Genomic DNA, 19050 nt, shown 5'->3' on the forward strand with positions numbered 1-19050 from the left:
CCTTTGATCAGCTCAAAACATCTCAGCAGAAGTTGTTGGTTTTGCCCTTTACTTGGATTTGATGATATCAGGCCCATCTTCAAACCTTTTTCTGGTAATCAGAAATGATACTGTGGACTGGATCCTGCCTTAATCTTTTCTAACCGCATACATCCCCAATACAATGTTTTCCAAAAGAAATGTGTTTTAAGAGGAAAAGATCTAAGGACATTTAATTTCATGCCTATTCCTCCCCAACCCCTCACTTTGATATCATTTAAAAAATAAACTGTTTATGTAGAAATAATTTCAAACTAACAAAACAGTTACAAAAATAATACAAAATACAGAGACTCCAATATACCCCTCACTCAGATACATGGATGTACCAATTTTTAGCAATTTGCCACATTTTTTTCTCCCTTCGTCCCTCTGTTCCTCCCTTCCTTCCTTCCAAGTGTATCATTTTTTCTAGTTAATCGATTTAATCTATCTATTTATCCATCTATTTTCTAAACATTGTGTCTTTGGTTCTTTTTTTTCAGTTTTTATTATCCCCTTTATGCAAGATAACACCAAAATGGTGGCAGTGCCAAGATTTTTCTCCCTGAAAGTTTTCTCTAGGCATGGCTCTCTGTTATTAACGAGATTTTCCCTCTTCCTGTTTGACAGCCTAAACCTAGCTTATTTAGTGCCTTGATATTAATCTTGGTTGATTGAATTGGAATCACCACCCAGAGTGAATGGATTTAATGAAAACTTCCTCCTAAAGTTTACCTTTTAGAGAGAGCACAAGATGCATTTAAAGTTTGTTTAGTATGCATTTAAAGACAGTGTGACTAATTTGGGTGGTTTCAGATTAATTTCATCTTCGTATTGGAAAATGATTTGCTTGATGATTTGATCTTTTCCTTTTCTAAAGGAAATTGAAATTTGAATTCATTTCCTGCTCCATTATTCAGCCCGGCTACTACGTTATCTTTGTTTTGCTGATTGTAGTAATATTGCTGTTATTTCTAAAGCGCTTTTTGGCCATGAGCTACACTGATGGAAACACTCTAGACAATCTATGTATTCAGCTTGAAAACATGCTTTCTTCAGAATGATTTATTATCTGGTATATACCAGCAAATTTGGCTTGGGCTTTTTCTTTGCTTCTCAGTTGTTTCTAATGTATGCTATAAAACATGAATCGATGGTTTAGTGGTTAGAGTGTTGCCTCATGAGTCAGACCACCTGGTGTAAATTCCAGCTCTGCCATTTTCTAGCTGTATGAGCTTGGGCAAGTTAATTAAGTAAAACCCTCTGTATCTTAGTTTCCTCTCATGTAAAATGGGTCAATAATCCAGTTTCTGTAGGAAGTTAATATCTGAGTTAAAACAGTGTTTGGCATGTGATAAATGCCATTTGTGTTTGCCATTATTATGCTGTCGTTTGTTTCTGAAAGAAAAAACATTCCTTTCTTCTGTGGTTATTTGGAATTAATTCTGAGTTTCATTTTATAACTGAAAACTGAGCAAACAAATAAAAGGAAGAGTTAGGAATGCTTAACAACTCAAACCAACCCTCTCTGGGAAAGGCAAGATTGTTTTTGCAAAAAAATTCATACCTAATTAATCTATTAGAATTTTCAAAAATTTTTTTTTGAAAAATTTGTTGACTTGGAAAAAAATCAGTGGGGTGAAATTAATATTATGTACATTTTAAAGAGCCTTTGGAGTTAGTTTTATGCTATCGGTTGTTAAAGAAATGCAAATATCATTCAGTTGATTGAAAGATTCATTCATTCATTCATTCATTTATCTCTCCACAAATGTTTCCAGAGTGCCTGGGACACTGGCATTGGGATTCAGGGAAAGACAATCCATTGCCCCAGTTCTTGGGAAAGTCTATTGAGGGATTTGCTTTATTATATCAATGAAAATTTTAACATCCCTCCAAATGTTTGGCCCTAGAAGACAGTCCATCTGTAAAGAAGGAAGCGTGAATAAGATCATTCACCAGTTTGAAGCTGAAGGTCCAGACTCATTCCATCCATCAATTTTCGAGCTACTGTCTCCTGAGGAGAAATAATTTCTTGGGATGATGTTTCAACTTGAGCAAACATAGGAAAAGGACAATGCTTTGAAGCTCTCCATAGCAGCCATGCTCTCCATGGACAGTTTCCCTGTTACTGCCAGACAGAATCCTGGCATTGACTAGGAACCCTGAGGCCATGGGACCTCCCTCCAGTGCCAGTGACACCTGGATTGCAGGTCTACCACAGAAGACTTCAAGGCACTTCTGGTGGATTCCAATGTACCGATGGAGGCCCCTGCCCCATGGTGTCCAGCTCAGTGCTGGGCAGAGAGAAGGAGCTCAGCAGGTGATAACTGAGGAGTCTCCTGGTCCCACCCACAGCTTTTCTTTTCTATGCATTGTTCTCTTTACAGTACTAGCTTCTGTTATCTCTTCCTCAGCACAGCGTCCAGGCAGGGGGCTAAAGGTTGAGTTTTTTTTTTTTTTTCTTAATGTGCCCATAGCCGGTGTTTGGGGAATGTTAAGTGATTCAAAGATTCAGTAAGTGACCCGGGAATAACTTTGTCCTGGTTACTAGAGCGCCCCACTGCCATCAGCGCTGGGATCCAAAGACTAGAGTAAATCTGAAGATGCCACCAGCCAAGTCAGGGCTGTTTGAGTCTCCACCCCAAATGCAGGTGAGAGAAGGTGATGGGGACTGAAATGAGGATCTTAATTTCAATAGCCATCCCTTCCTTCCAGAATGAGGCTGCCACGTCCCTGCACCCACAGCTGAGCATGTCTTCCTGGGCTGTGGAAGTCGCCCTTTAGCAAGGGGCTGGCTCACGACCCCAGTCCCTCCCTCCCCAGGGCCTAGAAAGTCAAGTTCCCCTTCTCTCCTTACAGCCTTTGGGAAAAGCCTGTAGAAAAAGCATCTCCTGCAGAAAGATTATTTCCCTCTTCAGAAGGATTCTGAAGGGTTTCTTCACATTAGGACAGCCGTGGAACTTTTTTTTTTTTAAGCTATTTTTATTTATTTCTTTAAAAATATATTTTTATTGAGATATCTTCATGCACATGCAGTCCATCCTAAGTATACAATCAATGGCTCACAATGTTATCACAGAGTTGTGTATTCATCACCATAATCATTTTTAGAACATTTGCATCTCTTCAGAAGTAGAAAAAAGAAAATATCATCATCTAATGCCCTTTACCACTCCTTCTCATTGACCACTAGTGTTTCAATCTACCTAATTTTTTGACCCCGTATCCCTCCTATTATTTATCTATTTTTTTTGTCCTTATGTTTTTATTCATCTGTGTATACCGTGGATAAAGGGAGCATCAGCCACAAGGTTTTTGCAGCCACATGGTCACATGGTAAAAGTTATATAGTTATAAAATAGAGTTCAAGAATCAAGGCTATTGGAAAATAGCTCAGCAGTTTCTGGTACTTACATTTAGCCACTCCAATAAACAAAAAACTAAAAAGTGATATCTATATAATGCATAAGAGTAACCTCCAGGTTAATCTCTCAACTGTAATCTCTCAGCCACTGAAACTTTATTTTGTTTCATTTCTCTCTTCCCCTTTTTGTCAAGAAGGCTTTTTATTCCCTTGATGCTGTGTCCCCAACTCATACCCAGGAGCCTTGTTTCATATTGCCAGGGAGATTTACACCCCTGCCAGTCATGTCTTACATAGGGAGAGGGGAGGGCAGTGAGTTCACCTGCCAATGGCTTAGAGAGAGAGGCAACATTTAAACAAGAAAAGAGGTTAGCTATCGTAAATGTTACCTATTTTTAATGACAGATCTTTGCATCCATACATTCCATACATGGTGTATAGTCAGTGGCTCACAATATTATCATGTAGTCATGTATTCATCACCATGATCATTTTTAGAACATTTGCATCACTCCATTAAAAGAAATAAAAAGAAAAAAGAAAAAGCTCATACATCCCATACCCCTTACCCCTCCTCATTGACCACTAGTATTTCCATCGACCCAATTTATTTTACCCTTTACCACCTCCCCCATTATTTATTTATTTATTTTTAACCCCATTTTTTTTTTTACTTGTCTGTCCATACCCTGGATAAAAGGAGTACCATATACAAGGTTTTCCCAATCACACGATCACATTGAAAAAATTATATCATTATACAATTATCTTCAAGAATCAAAGCTACTGGAACACAGCTCAACAGTTTCAGATGCTTCCCTCTAGCCACTCCAATACACCATAAACTAAAAAGGGGATATCTCTATAATGCATAAAAATAGCCTCCAGGATAACCTCTTGACTGTTTGAAAACTCTCAGCCACTGAAACTTTATTTTGTCTTATTTCTCTCTTCCCCTTTTTGGTCAAGAAGGTTTTCTCAATCCCTTGATGCCGGGTCCTGGCTCATCCAGGGAGTCCTGTCTCACGTTGCCAGGGAGATTTACACCCCTCGGAGTCATGTCCCAGGTAGGAGGGAGGGCAGTGGGTTCACCTGCTGAAGTGGCTTAGAGAGAGAGAGGAGCTGTGGAACTTTTAAATGCTTATAGGGCACTATCTCTTAAAGTCAGAATCAAGCAGAGAGTAGAGACTAGAGACTTGGAATTAAAGGGTTAGAATCTACTTCTAGTGACAATCTACTGAAGCTTAGAAAAAGTTTTTTTTTCAATTAAAATTTTACTGTGGCAATATAGCATAAAATTTTCCATTTTAATAATTTTGAAGGGTACGATTCAGTGGCATTAATGACATTTACAATGTTGTGCCTCCATACCAGCATCTCAAACAAAAACTCTGAACCCATCAAGCAATAACCACCCCCTTCCCTTCTCCCCAGCCCACTGTAACCTCTAATCCACTTTCTGTCTCTAGGAATTTGCTTATTCTAGATATTTCATAAATGGAATCCTACAACATTGTGCTTATATGTCTGGCTTATTTCCTCAGTGCAATGTTTTCAAGGGAAAAGGTATTTTCGGTCGTATAAAGGAAATGCTTTCTCAGGCTTCCCAGGAGGGACACGCCCATCTGAAGGGCAAGGGGACAGGAAAATATCCCTCCCGGCTGTGGAAATCCTGGAACGGGAGAGCAAACTGGGGGAATCATTGGCTCAATTCGAGTGACAGCAATGTTTTTGGCCTGCACGAAAGCACACCTTTTTTGAGGTAGTTGCAAACATTTTAAAATCAGGGAGTTTCGCTGGGTTGAAAGTGTGGCTGGTCTTGAAGATTTGGCTGCCTTGTCTCTTGGGGGAAATGCTGCAGGCACCTCCCTTCAGCCAACAAATATGCACACGTCTCTCCCTGCTTTAAAGAAACGTTCCCTCAACCCCTGTGCCCACTTGCTTTGGGGCTACCCTTTTAGAGTCATCGATCCTTTCGGCCCCAGCGTCTACCCCCTGGCTTCCACCCCTCTACCCCAAACTGCTCTTCTCTTTTCTTCTGCCCAAAGTCATCTCAGGGTACTTGGAGCTGTCACCCTCCTTGAGGTCTTTTCCTCCCTTGACTTGGGGACATCTGTTTTGTCTCGATGTCTCTGCGGTTAAGAAGACTTTGTCCTTCTTTCCCAGGCTCTTTGTGGATGACTTCTGGTTTCTTCTTTCTGGGCAACCTCTTGGGTCATTTTTTTTTTTTTTTAAATTTTTATTGATAAATCTTAACATACAAACATGTATAGTATACAATCAAACATACATAATATACAATCAATGGCTCACAATATCATCAAGTGGTTGTGTATTCATCACCATGATCATTTTTAGGACATTTGCATCACTCCAGAAAAATAAATAAAAAGAAAAAAGAAAAGCTCATACATCCCATACCCCTTACCCCTCCTTCTCATTGATCACTAGTATTTCCATCTACCCAATTTATTTTACCCTTTGTCCTCTTGGGCCATTCTTAAACTAGCTCTCCAGCCATCCCTCTCTTCCCAGCTCCAGGCCTGCACATCTGGGGAGACCCCCGCTTACCCCCACCCCTCTCTTTCCACCAACCCCAGGTTCCTCCTGCATTCTCTGCTCCTGACCTGCTCTGTTGACCCTCACCACACCACCTTCTTAACCCCTCTCCTGCCTTAGGCTTTCTTTGCTCTCACTGATCTGCCTGCCTCAGTGCTTTCCTCCACCACCGGAAGTGTTGTTTCCTTGCTTTCAGCACCCAGGACTGTGTGTGGTCTAGCCTCCAGCGAGTGCCCACTGCTTCCTGCCTGCTCCCTTTACTCCAGCCATACTAGAGGACTTGCAGATCCCCAAGTAAGTTCATGATTCTGTCCTGGCTCCTAGGTCTCCATCAGGCTCTTCTCACACCCTGTCTCCTCCACCTGCCCCCCTCCCTACTGGACATTTAAAGTCACTACCTCAGGCCCATTTGAGCCTCCAAGCCCAGGCCCAGGCCCCTTCACTGGGCATGTCTATGTTCCCTCGCACGGTGCTGGGCTTCCAGACTCATCCAACTCCCTCGCCGAACTTCACACCCCATCGAGGCCCTGGAAGGTCCCCAGCGCTGTATGCCTGGCGCGCGAAATGGACAGATGATGGCAGGAGCTGCTGGCTGGCTTCCCCGCATGGCGCCCTCACAGCGGGACAGTCTCTTCCTGCCTGCCCCCCCCCCTTTTTTTTTTGCATGGGCAGACACCGGGAATCGAACCTGGGTCTCCATTATGGCAGGCGAGAACTCTGCCACGGAGCCACTGTCGCAACGCCCCTTCCTGCCCTTTTGAGAGCAGGTATAATCCTCTCACAGTGTTTGCCCTCCCGATGTGGCACTGTTGCGTATGAATGGGTGGTAATAAATAAGTAAAACACAGAATTTACCATTTTAACCATTTTTTTAAAACTTTTTTTTTTATCATATAATATAACATACATACAAAGCAAAGAAAGAAGAAAGCAATAGTTTTCAAAGCACTCTTCAACAAGTAGTTACAGGACAGATCCCAGAGTTTGTCATGAGCTACCATACCTTCCTATCAGATTTTTCCTTCTAGCTGCTCAAGAATATAGGAGGCTAGAAGGAATAATTTTTATCATCACGACCGGCTTTTTTTTCTTTTTTGTGAAAAATAACATATACAACAAAAAAGCAATAAATTTCAAAGCACAGCACAACTACTGGTTGTAGGACAAATTTTAGAGTTTGATGTGGGTTACAATTAATTTTAGCCATTTTTTAGTGGTATTTTTTAACTTATTGTTTTTATTTTTTAAATTGTTGTTTAAGTGGCATTTACTGCATTCAAGATATTGTGCAACCATCACCACCATCCATTACCAATATTTCTTCATCACCCCAAACAGGAACTCTGAACCCATTAATCAATAACTTCTCATTCCTCCTTCTCCCCAGTCTCTAATAACTTCTTTTTTTCCCCATTTTTTAAAACTTTTTTATTGTATAGTATAGCATATACACAAAGCAAAGAAATAAAAAAAAAAGCAATAGTTTTCAAAGCACTCTTCAACAAGTGGCTACAGGACAGATCCCAGAGGTTGTCAAGGGCTACCATACCATCTTCTCAGATTTTTCCTTCTAGCTGCTCCAGCATTTGGAGGCTAGAGGGCTTAAATACTTTTTCATCATCACAATCGACTTTTTTCCTTCTTTTTTTTTTTGTGAAAAATAACATATGTACATAAAAGCTATAAATCTCAAAGCACAGCACCTCAATTTGTTGTAGAACATACTTCAGAGTTTGACATAGGTTACAATTTCACAATTTTAGGTTTTTTCCTTCTATCTGCTCTAAAATACTGGAGACTAAAAGAGATATCAATTTAATGATTCAGCATTCATATTCATTTGTTAATCCTATCTTCTATGTATAACTCCACCATCACCTTTGATCTTTCCATCCCTCTCTTTGGGGTTGTTTGGGCTATGGCGAGTCTAAATTTTTGCTATTGGAAGGGTCTGTCACTAATATGGGGTAGGGAGATGGAACTATCTGATGTTCTGGAGAGGCTAGGCTAGGTTTAGGCACTTCTCTGGACCAGGAACCCATCTGGAGGTTATAGGTTTCTGGAAAGTTACTCTACTGCCTGGAACCCTTGTAGAATCTTATATATTACCCTAGGTGTTCCTAGGATTGGCTGGAACGGTCTTGTTTGGGGGTTGGCAGGTCATGATAGGTAGCAATGCTAACTGCAGCCTGCCTAACAGCAACCTCCAGAGTAGCTTCTTGGCTCTATTTGAGCTTCTCTGCTACTGATACTTTATTAATTGCACTTATTTACACCCTTTTGGTCAGGAGGGCATTGTTGATTCCACGGTGCCAGGTCTGGATTCATCCTTGGGAGTCCTCTCCCACATCGCCAGGGAGACTTTCACCCCTGGATGTCATGTCCCACATAGCGGGGAGGGCAATGATTTCACTTGCAGAGTTGGGCTTAGAGAGACTGAGACCACATCTCTGCAACAACAGGGGTCCTCCAGAAGTAGCTCTTAGGCATGCCTATACATAGTTTAAGCTTCTAGCTCCTATGTAAGCGTCACTAGAGTAAGCCTCATGATCCAGGGCATGGCCTATTGATTTGGGTATCCCTGAAGTTTGACACAATACTCTGATAACTTCTAATCTACCTTTCATCTCTATGAATTTGCTTATGCTAGATATTTCACATAATGGAATCATATTTGTCCTTCTGTGTTGGGCTTATTTCACTTAGCTTCATGTTTTCAAGGTTGTAGCATGTATCAAGACATTATTCCTTTTCACTGCTGAGTCCATTGTGTGGCTATGCCATGATTTGTTTATCTATTCTGCCACAATGGACACGTGGGTTGCTTCCACCTTTTGGCTCTTGTGAATAATGCTGCTCTCAACATGGGTGTAAAAATATCAGTTCGCGTCCCTGTTTTCAGTTCTTTTGGGGATGTGTCTAGAAGTAGAATTGCTGGGTTATATTCTGTGTTTAACGTTTTGAGGAACCGCCAAACTGCTTTCCGCAGTGGCTGCACCATTTTCCATTCCCATCAACAATGTACAAGGGCTCCAATTTCTCCTCATCCTTGCCAGCATTGTTATTTTCTGTTCTTTTTTTTTTTTTTGAATAATATCCATCCTATTGGGTGTGAAGTGGTAGGTCTCACTGCAGCGCTTTTAGCTTGTACAGTTTAATTTAATGTTTACCAATTTAAATGTCTTGGAGTTTAAAGATGGTTGGGATTTTAATTCCTTTCCTTAAAAGACCCATTGTAATCTGGAGGCATAACCTCTTTTCATTCAACTCACAAAGCGCCTACGAAGATCCAAGCGCTGGATTGCTTAAAGCAGCCAGGAACGGATTCAGAAATCTGCAGAGTTCAGAGGAACTTGCTGGTTTTTTGTTTTTTTTTTAAATCTCCTCGAGCTTTGCTTTAAACTGCAGGAGAAATATTACAGTTATCCTTGCCAGGGTCTCATCTACAAACTATGTCACAATCAATCCCAGCCCTACTCCCCAGCCATTCCCCCACCCCGATCACAGATGTTTCCTTAGAAACCAACTTGTCTGTCCCTGGTTTTCATGAGCTTTGAAGCTGGAGCTTCATGTAAACAAAACTTCGTAGAAACGCCAGCAATGACCCTTTCCTGCCCTAGCTCCCAGCTTTCTCTAAGTTAGTTTCTTGGGGGATCACAACATTCTCCTTAAATCTTTTTTTTTAAATACAAAGTGCATTTTGCAATTCAAAAGAAGATGGCAAATATCTCAAATGAAAATGGACACAGAACATAAATAAGGAAGTCATGAAATGAGAAATAAAAGTAGACAATGAGCCGGCATACAAAGGCTGAATTAACCAACTTGCAGGTGCTGACTCACCTCAATTATTCATGCTGTGTAAAAAACTAAATGTTTAATCATGTGAGTTTTTTTGGTTATTGTTACTTGTAATCCAAAAATTACTTGGGATCCTTACTGATCTCATAATTTGCTAACAAGAATAGAATACTGCAAGTGATTGACCCTACAATGTAGAATTGGCTAAATGGTGAATGAAGGGTCCTGAGCTGAGAGGACCCAATTACTTTAGGTTGAGAAGTTGTTGACTCTTGTTATATTGTCATAAAACGTCTTCTTAAACTCTCGAATTTGATGCCTTAGCATCCTGATGGTGTGCCTTTAGAGGTGTGGTATTGGGGAAATGGTAGAAACAATGCAGGATGTTGGCAAGTGTGCCCAATTGGGTGAGTCTTTGGTAAGATTCTATCATAAAGAGATAAGCTTTGTTGAAGTTGGCCAGTGTGAATGCAGAAAGGGGAGAAAATACAGCGATGCTAGGAAAAGTTCTTTCTGCCTGTGACCTGCAATATAGTCCCAAAATTTGGAGTCTTTGTAGAGTTGGAAAAGCTGAATGTTGTATTCTAATGTAACTAGAGGTAGGGAAGTTGGAGAATTAGCAGGATCTCCTTAAAATTTAAAAAAACGTGTTTGAACAGAGGAGAGCTTGTATTCATTTTCTCACAATGTTACAGTGGTCAGCTCTTGTCCTAAGGGATCATTTTGGTAATAAGAGGAGAAAATCTACAGGTCCATTGCTAGGCTTTGAGATAAGGTTGTGTGCTTCAGACCAGCGCCACTTTTGATTCAAGTCATCTGCCTGGTCATGCTGTGTCCTAAATCCTCAAGCTGGCTTTTTTCTTTTCTTTTTTTTTTTTACATGGGCAGGCACCGGGAATCGAACCTGGGTCCTCGGGCATGGCAGGCAAGCACTTTTACCTGCTGAACCACCATGGCCCGCCCGAAGCTGGCTTTTTTCTTAACTTTTTTTTTTTTAATTGACAAACCAAAAGAACATACAAATGAATGTTCTTAATATGCAAACATTCCTTATATGGTGTACAATCAATGGCTCACAATATCATCACATAGTAGTATATTCATCAACCTGATCCTTTTTTGAACATTTGCATCCCTCCAGAAAAAGAAATAAAAAGAAAAAAACTCATACATACCATACTCCTTACCACTCCCTCTCATTGACCATCTACCCCATATATATATAATTTTTATTTTTTTACATGGACAGGCACCAGGAAATGAATCTGGGTCTCCAGCATGGCAGGTGAGAATTCTGTCACTGAGCCACTGTCGCACCGCCCTTACCCAATATATTTTAACCTTTGTTCCCCCATTTTTTTTCCCTATACCCCTTACCACTCCCTTTCATTGATTACTAGGATTTCAATCTTCTCAATTTATTTTAAAATATTTGTTCCCACTGTTATTTATTTATTTTTAATCCATATGTTTTACTTATCTGCCCATACCATAGATAAAAGGAGCGTCAGACACAAGGTTTTCACAATCACACAGTCACATTATGAAAGCTATATCATTATACAGTCATCTTCAAGAAACATGGTTACTGGAACACAGCTCTACAGTTTCAGGCAGTTCCCTCCAGCCTTTCCATTACATCTTGAATAACAAGGTGATATCTACTTAATGTGTAAGAATAACCTCCAGGATAACCTCTCAACTCTGTTTGGAATCGCTCAGCCACTGACACTTTATTTTGTCTCATTTCACTCTTCCCCCTTTTGGTTGAGAAGGTTTTCTCAATCCCTTGGTGCTGAGTCCCAGGTCATTCTAAGATTTCTGTCCCATGTTGCCAGGAAGATCCACACCCCTGGGAGTCATGTCCCACATAGACAAGGGGAGGGCAGTGAGTTTGCTTGTTGTGTTGGCTGAGAGAGAGAGGCCACATCTGAGCAACAAGAGGAGTTCTCTGGGGGTGACTCTTAGGCCTAATTTTAAGTAGGCTTAGCCTATCCGATGCAGGAATCAGTTTCATATGAACAAACCCCAAGATTGAGGGCCTCGAGCTGGTTTTGAGGGGTGACATGGTGGAAAGGTGAATCTGGAAATGAAAACCCAAAAAGTCCAATCTGTGCTTGTTAACCCAAAGTATGATGTCCCACAACCTGGCACTGAGAGCTGGGGAGCCTATGGTTGACTGGACCTCCTGGGTTCAAATCCTTTATCTGCTGCTAGAATAACCTTGGACAAGTTCCAGCTTCCTCACCTGTGAAATTAGGATGATGATAATCATTTCCCTTATATGGCGGCTGTGAGAATTAAGCCAGTGAGTACGTTGGGTTCCTGACACATAGTAAATGCTCAATAAATGCTGGTTGATGTAGTCATGCCCTCTTACCAGCTTAATTGCAGTGACTCCCTCTTGCTCATCAGATCTTTCCCTATTCTAAAGCCCCCTTGGAGGAATGGAATAAAATATTCCTCTACCTACTGCTAACCCTGGGAAAGCTCTAGGATGATTTCTCATTTGTGCTTATATTTGTACATCACTAAAGCCTCATATGGCCCTTGTTCATGGGCTCATGTGTGAACTCTCCATCTCTTATACAATGAGCACTTGATCAATTGGGTTAAAGGGTCTGGACAACCTGGTGGGAAGATTCTCTCTTTATTCTACCCTTGTGGCCACTCTCCACCCCATTCACTCGTGCCCATCCCTTCCCGCCCACACCTCCTACAGATTTCATCTCAATAGATGTCACCTCCACCCTCTGGGTTGCTCAGACTGAAGTCTTGGCATCATTTTGGACTCTTCTTATTCTTTTACATCTGATATTCAGCCCACTAGCAAATTCCATCGGCTCCATCATCCCTATGTTGAAAGCTAGCCACTTCTCCCCATCTCTACCGCCACCACCCAGACCCAAGCCTCCGGCGTCTCTCATCTCTCATTGCTCCCCAACTTGTCTCCCTCTTTCTGCTTTGGTCCCTTGTGGTCTCTTAGTCCATAACAAGATTGGTGCTTGTTAAAGCCTAATCAAAGAAGGATGCCAAGGCCAAGCTCAAGTGCTTCCACTGGCCTTCAGGCTTCCATGAGCTCTGGCCCTTACCGGACTTCTGACCCCATCTCTCCATCCCTTTTTGACCCCCAGCCCCAGGGTCCCCCTTTGATCCCTGTGGGGGCAGTCAAGCTCCCGTCTCAAGGCTTCTGTGCATGCTGAGACCAATTCCTGGAGGGTGCTTTTCCTAGACAAAATGCATGTTTGTCTCAAATGCCACCTCACCAGAGAGACCTTCTCTGACACCTCACATGAAGTAAGCCCGCTCTCACCTGAGCCCAGGCACTCCCCATTCCTGACTTGTTTCCCTGTTCTCCATTTGCTTATTGCTCTTCCACGTGTATTAACTCCCTGATTTGTTCACTTCCTTCTCCCTCAGTCGAATGGCAGCTCCGGGTGTCAGGTATTGTGCTCTGTTTCCCACTGTGTCCTCAGTGCTGAGAACAGTGCTTGGCACCTGGGAGGTGCCACATGGATGGATGGTTGCGTCTGGGATCTCCCCACTAAGAGGTCCCCCACCCCCATGGCTGCAAGGATTTATCCTCAAATAAACCACCCTCTGAAGACATGTTCTATAGGCGGTGGTTTTCAAATTGGGTTCTGGGCACAACTTTTCAGGGGCTCAAGAGTTCCGCAATAATTGAAAGTGTTGCTTTTACATTTTGATGGCAATCTAAGAAAAAAAAAAGGATAAAAGCCTATTTTTGGCTGAGCCCTGAATGAAAGACAACCTTAGCTTTTATAGACTGTATTACATGCTAGAGATAAGGTAAACTTAATATGGCGACTGGCAATGTTAAAGGACAAACAATTCGTCAGTTTAAGGAGCAAAGCAGATTACGGAAGCAGATGAGCTGTTAGGGGAGGGGCCCCATCCCGGTGTCTTATCTCACCTGCCTACAGTTTTACCCAGTCCTGAAGGCTGGGAGAGGGGGTTTCTATCCCAGGAATGTGTCTTATCTTGCTTGAATGGCTTAAACTCTTGATGCTGCATCGCTTAGACAGGGGAATGCCGATGTCTTCTCACAAATCTACGACAGTTTCTTTTTTCCTATAAAAGGTGTCTGACTGATAAATACTGTGTCACCAATAACCACAGGCTGGTGAAAGTCTTAATGCAACACCAGGAGAGAAACCTTCGAGACTCTAGGCAGTTTTTTTTAATTAATATTTTTATCGTAAACAACAAACATACAAACATTCTATACGTGGTATATAATCAATGGTTCACAATATCATAACATAGTTGTGTATTCATCACCATGATCATTTTTTTGAACATTTGCATCTCTCTTACAAAAGGAAGAAAAAAGAAAAAAGTTCTACATGCCATATCCCTACTCTTCTGTCTCACTGACCACTAATATTTCAATCTATTCAATTTATTTTAACCTTTGTTCCCCTATTATTTGTTTATTTTTATCCATATTTTTTACTCATCTGTCCATACTGTAGATAAAAGGAGCATCAGTCACAAGGTTTTCACAATCACACAGTCACATTGCAAAAGCTTTATCATTATACAATCATCTTCAAGAATCAAGGCTACTGGAACACAGCTCTACAGTTTCAGGGACTTCCCTCTAGCCTCTCTAATAGACCTTAAACTAAAAAGGTGATATCTTTATAATGCATAAGAATAACCTCCAGGATAACCTCTCTACTCTGTTTGAAATCTCTCAGCCACTGAGACTTTATGTTGTCTCATTTCTCTCTTCCCCCTTCTGGTTGAGAAGGTTTTCTCAGTCCCTTGATGCTAAGTCTCAGCTCATTCCAGGATTTCTTTTCCACGTTGCCAGGAAGGTCCACACCCCTGGGAGTCATGTCCCACATAGACAGGGGGAGGGCAGTAAGTTTGCTTGTTGTGTTGGCTGAGAGAGAGAGGCCACATCTGAGCAACAAAAAAGGTTCTCTGGGGGTAACTCTTAGGCTTAATTTTAAGTAGGCTTAGCTTATCCTTTGCAGGGATAAGTTTCATAAGGGCAACCCCCCACATCAAGGGCTTGGCCTATTGATTTGGTTGTCCTCGCTCCAGGCACCTTTGTATGGGTCTGAAGGCAATGGGGTACCCCATGGAGCAAAGACATTGGCTTGAGAATCAGGAGACTGGAGTTTCCATTAAACTCTGTCTCTAAATGAACTGTATGTCTATGGCTGGGTTGGCCCACCTTTTATGGTCTCAGATTTTTATCTATAAAATGAGCCCTTCCAGCTCTGACATTCTATTTTGTGAGATACCTTGGGCAGAGAATCCCATCTGGACATCAAGAAAATCACTTCATTGGTATCCAGCCCAGAGCTGAGGCAATAATGATTATTAGTGAGTACTTTTCCTGGGTCTCCGTTCAAGACTCAACTTCTCTGAGTAGCCTTCTCTGATGACTCTACATAGAACCCCATACTCATCTCTACCTCATTTACCTGGCTTGATTTCTTTTAAATTTAATTTATTTTTACTGCTTTATTATTATTATTATTTTAGACTTACTATTTTTTATTAGAGAAGTTGTAGGTTAAGAGAAACCCTGCTCGATCTTTCTTATTGTTTTTCTCCATGCTTCAAGGAAACCTGACTTTCATTTAATATTGGTCTGTAACGGCTGAGAAAACTGAGGCTTTGCAACATTAGAGAACTTGCCCATAAAGGTCAGCGCTGGGGCTTGCACCCAGTGTGCTGCCGTCTTGCTGTGCTCAGCTTTGACTCCTTTCAAGCAGGAGAGCTTGCAGTACCAAATGCGCCAGGACCAAGATCATTTATATAGAAGCTCCGTTCTTTCTAATACTGTCCATGAGGAAGGAGAAAAATCAGATCCCCTGAGTCCTCCTTAACTGCTTTTTCATCATAGTGATTATATAGAGGATGCACTGGACACACCATTTTGGCACGGGGCAGGGTTTCAGGACTGGATGGCTCATTACCCACCCACTGGTTTCACCCACCCCCTTCATTTCTTCCTCTTTTTTTTTTTATGGTGGTAAAAATATACATAACAAACTTTACCACTTCAGCCATTTTTAAATGTACAATTCAGTGGAATTAAGCGTATTCACAGTGACGTACAAGCCATTATCACTGTTACCAGGATTGTCTCATCTAGAACAGAAACTTGGGTACCATTAAGCAATACCTCTCCAGTGTCCCTCCTCTAGGCCCCTGGTTACATCTAGTCTATCCCCTTCATCTTAAAGCTGGAAAGGTTGAGTGCCCCCGTGGCTCCCATCTTGAGCTGAGGACTGCCTGATTCCGGAGGCTGCAGTGCTCTGGGTGGTAAACCAGAAGGCCTGTGTTGGGGAGTGCCTGGAGCCCGCCCGGCATTGCCCATTGCCTGGCCCTACCCCTGCCCAGATGACGGCCACCTAGTGCCTTCGGGCCTTGGGCCTCTGGAGCATCTGTAATCTGGGTCCCCTTTGACTTTCAGCAGATGCTGGCTAGAGGAGGTTCTCACCTTTTCTAGGCAATGATTCCTGATGTGAAAACCACGTCTTTCAAAACATCGTCCGCCAACCAAAGCTGTAGGCTGAGCCCCCAAGTCTTGGGGTTTGTTCATATGAAACTTAACCCTACAAAGGATAGGTCAAGTCTACTTAAAATTAGGCCTAAGAGTCACCCCCAAGAGAACTTCTTTTGCTGTTCATATGTGGCCTCTCTCTCTCTAGCCAATACAACAAGCAGACTCACCACCCTCCCCTTGTCTACGTGGGACGTGACTCCCAGGGGTGTGGACCTTCCTGGCAACGTGGGATAGAAATCCTAGAATGAGCTGAGACTCAGCATCAAGGGATTGAGAAAACCTTCTTGACCAAAAGGGGGAAGAGTGAAATGAGACAAAGTGTCAATGGCTGAGAGATTCCAAACAGAGTCGAGGGGTTATCCTGGAGGATATCTACTTATGCATTAAGTAGATATCACCTTGTTATTCAAGATGTAATGGAGAGGCTGGAGGGAATTGCCTGAAAATGTGGTAGCCACATTTCTTGAAGATGATTGTATAATGATAAAGCTTTCACAGTGTGACTGTGTAATTGTGAAAACCTTGTGTCTGATGCTCCTTTTATCTACCTTATTAACAGATGAGTAAAACATATGGAATAAAGATGAATAATAGGGGGAACAAATGTTAAAATAAATTTAGTTTGAAATGCTAGTGATCAATGAAAGGGAGGGGTAAGGGGTATGGTATGTATTAATTTTTTTCTGTTTTCTTTTTATTTCTTTTTCTGAATAGATGCAAATGTTCCAAGAAATGATCCTGATGATGAATATGCAACTATGTGATGATATTGTGAATTACTGATTATGTATGTAGAATGGAATGATCAAAAGGTGAGAATGTTTGTGTTTGGTGTTTTTTGGTATTTAAAAAAAATTAATTAATTAATTAAAAAGAAAAACAACATTGTCCACTTGGTGTCCAAATGTACCAGTAGGATGGGTTTCTAGACCATTCCACAGAGATTTCCGTGTCTTCCTACTCCTGATGGTTTGCCTTTTTCCTCCTAGGTCTCTTGGGGGTTAAACGCTACCAGGAAGAGGTAGGGCAAGTTCTCCCACTTCTGCTGCATACTAGGAATGAGGGCTATTTCAAGTTCATGCAGAAGCTATTGCTTCTTGATGTTATGATTACAGATCAAATGCTCTTGTTCCTCTTTTGTTACACATGAAACAGCAGCGCACAGTACAAGATGGACTATTTTTGAGTGGTGTGGGCTCTACTGGGCTAGGTGTGGAAGTTCAGGGGAAAGGAGTACTGGGGAGGGAATAATGCAAATAAAAACAAAATAAGAACCAATCCTCATCATTAGCTTTTGCTGTGTGGCAGGCACAATATAAGTGCCTTATGCGTCTTAATTCATTCCGTCCTCTCCATAACCCTATCAAAGAGGGACAATCCTGCCCCCATTTCACAGGAGAGGCACCTGAGGCTTAGAATGGTTAAGTCATTTGCCCAACATCACAGAGCTGGTAAGCAGCAAAGGCAGGATTTGAATTCAGGTTGCCTGGCTCCTTGGACCTAGATGAAGGCTTCGTGAAGGAGGCAAGACTTGAGCTGGGCTTTCGGGCAAGCTGAAGGATGGCCCAGGTGGTGGAGAGGGCACAAGAGACTGGCTTCGCTGGGCAGAGGGCCGTGCGGTAGGGAAGACAGCTGGGCAGTGGGGGTGCGGGAAATACACTGAAAGGGGCCTCATCATCATTTGGTGGAGGGTTTAGACTTGGTGTGGAAGGGCACAACCTTTGAAGAGCATTGAAGGGTGACTTGCTGGCAGCAGAAGTTTGGGGATGCTTTTGGGGTGGTGGCGGAAGTCTGATGGGGAGGCGGGGGGGAGGTAGGGATGAGGTGCTGAGGGTCAGGAGTGGGATAAGGCAAGAGGAATGGGGAAGGGAGAGCAGTGCATGAGAATTCACAGAAGGGGTGGACAGTGGGAGGTGGGAGGACCATGTCCGATTGGCCACGAGAGTCTGCCAAGAAGGACCGCGTTGGTGCCGTGGGACTTTGTTTCTGGCTTAAACTGGTATCACGTCGGGGTGACTGCACAAAGAATTAAACATTTGTTACACAGTTGGTTTATTGGTCTCAAACTCTCAACCGTTTGGGTAGCCTAATAAGATAGATTTTTTTTTTCCAATTGATTGTTAGAGCAGTTGGGGTTCAATTAGAGAAGCAAAATCTCCGTGAGCAAAGGGAACAGCATTTTATTAAAGGGAATAGACTCCCTGTGCTGGTGGGAGCTGGTGACACCGTCTGGGTCAGATCCCTTCTCTGTGCCTATGCTGGCCTGAAGGCAGCTGGGCCAGCTCAGGGAAGGAAGATGGACGTGAATGGATGTAAATAGACTGGGATGACCTTGGTCTCTGGCTGCCTGTAATCTCAGTGATGTGGGGGACCGGAGGATAAACTGGCACCCCTCACTTCAAAGCTGTGTGCACCTGACTCAGGATTTGCAGAAGCTGGGGTTGATCTAATGGAAGCTGAAGAAGCTGCAGGCACCGGGGCTGCCCCGTGCCAACAAGGGGAGCTGGCAGATCAGCCACAGGGCGTGTGGGCTGACCCTGCCTGCCCTGCACCACCCGACATGCTTCAGAGCATGACAAAATAGCTGCAGCTTCACTTCCACCTTCCAAATCTTGCACACATTCTTTTGTGGCTCCCCCAACCCAGGACCCTCCAGGAAGGGGATTCTGAGAAATAGAGCTGCATGGATCCAATACCAGGCTACCACGATTGTCCACGTACATACCTAGTAGATTCGCTCTCCTTTAAT

The 19050-nt window shown here is 42.5% G+C and overlaps 1 long non-coding RNA gene across 1 annotated transcript in view; it reads left to right on the forward strand.

The window, feature by feature from the left end:
• Positions 1–19050, forward strand: part of LOC143646724 (uncharacterized) — a 43251-nt gene that overhangs the window by 10215 nt on the left and 13986 nt on the right. The window contains exon 2 of the long non-coding RNA XR_013157597.1: positions 17016–17113. This is a non-coding gene — a long non-coding RNA (uncharacterized LOC143646724). The remainder of the gene's footprint in view (positions 1–17015; positions 17114–19050) is intronic.

Source organism: Tamandua tetradactyla, chromosome 9 (genome assembly GCF_023851605.1).
Source record: "Tamandua tetradactyla isolate mTamTet1 chromosome 9, mTamTet1.pri, whole genome shotgun sequence".
NCBI classification, from domain to species: Eukaryota; Metazoa; Chordata; class Mammalia; order Pilosa; family Myrmecophagidae; genus Tamandua; species Tamandua tetradactyla.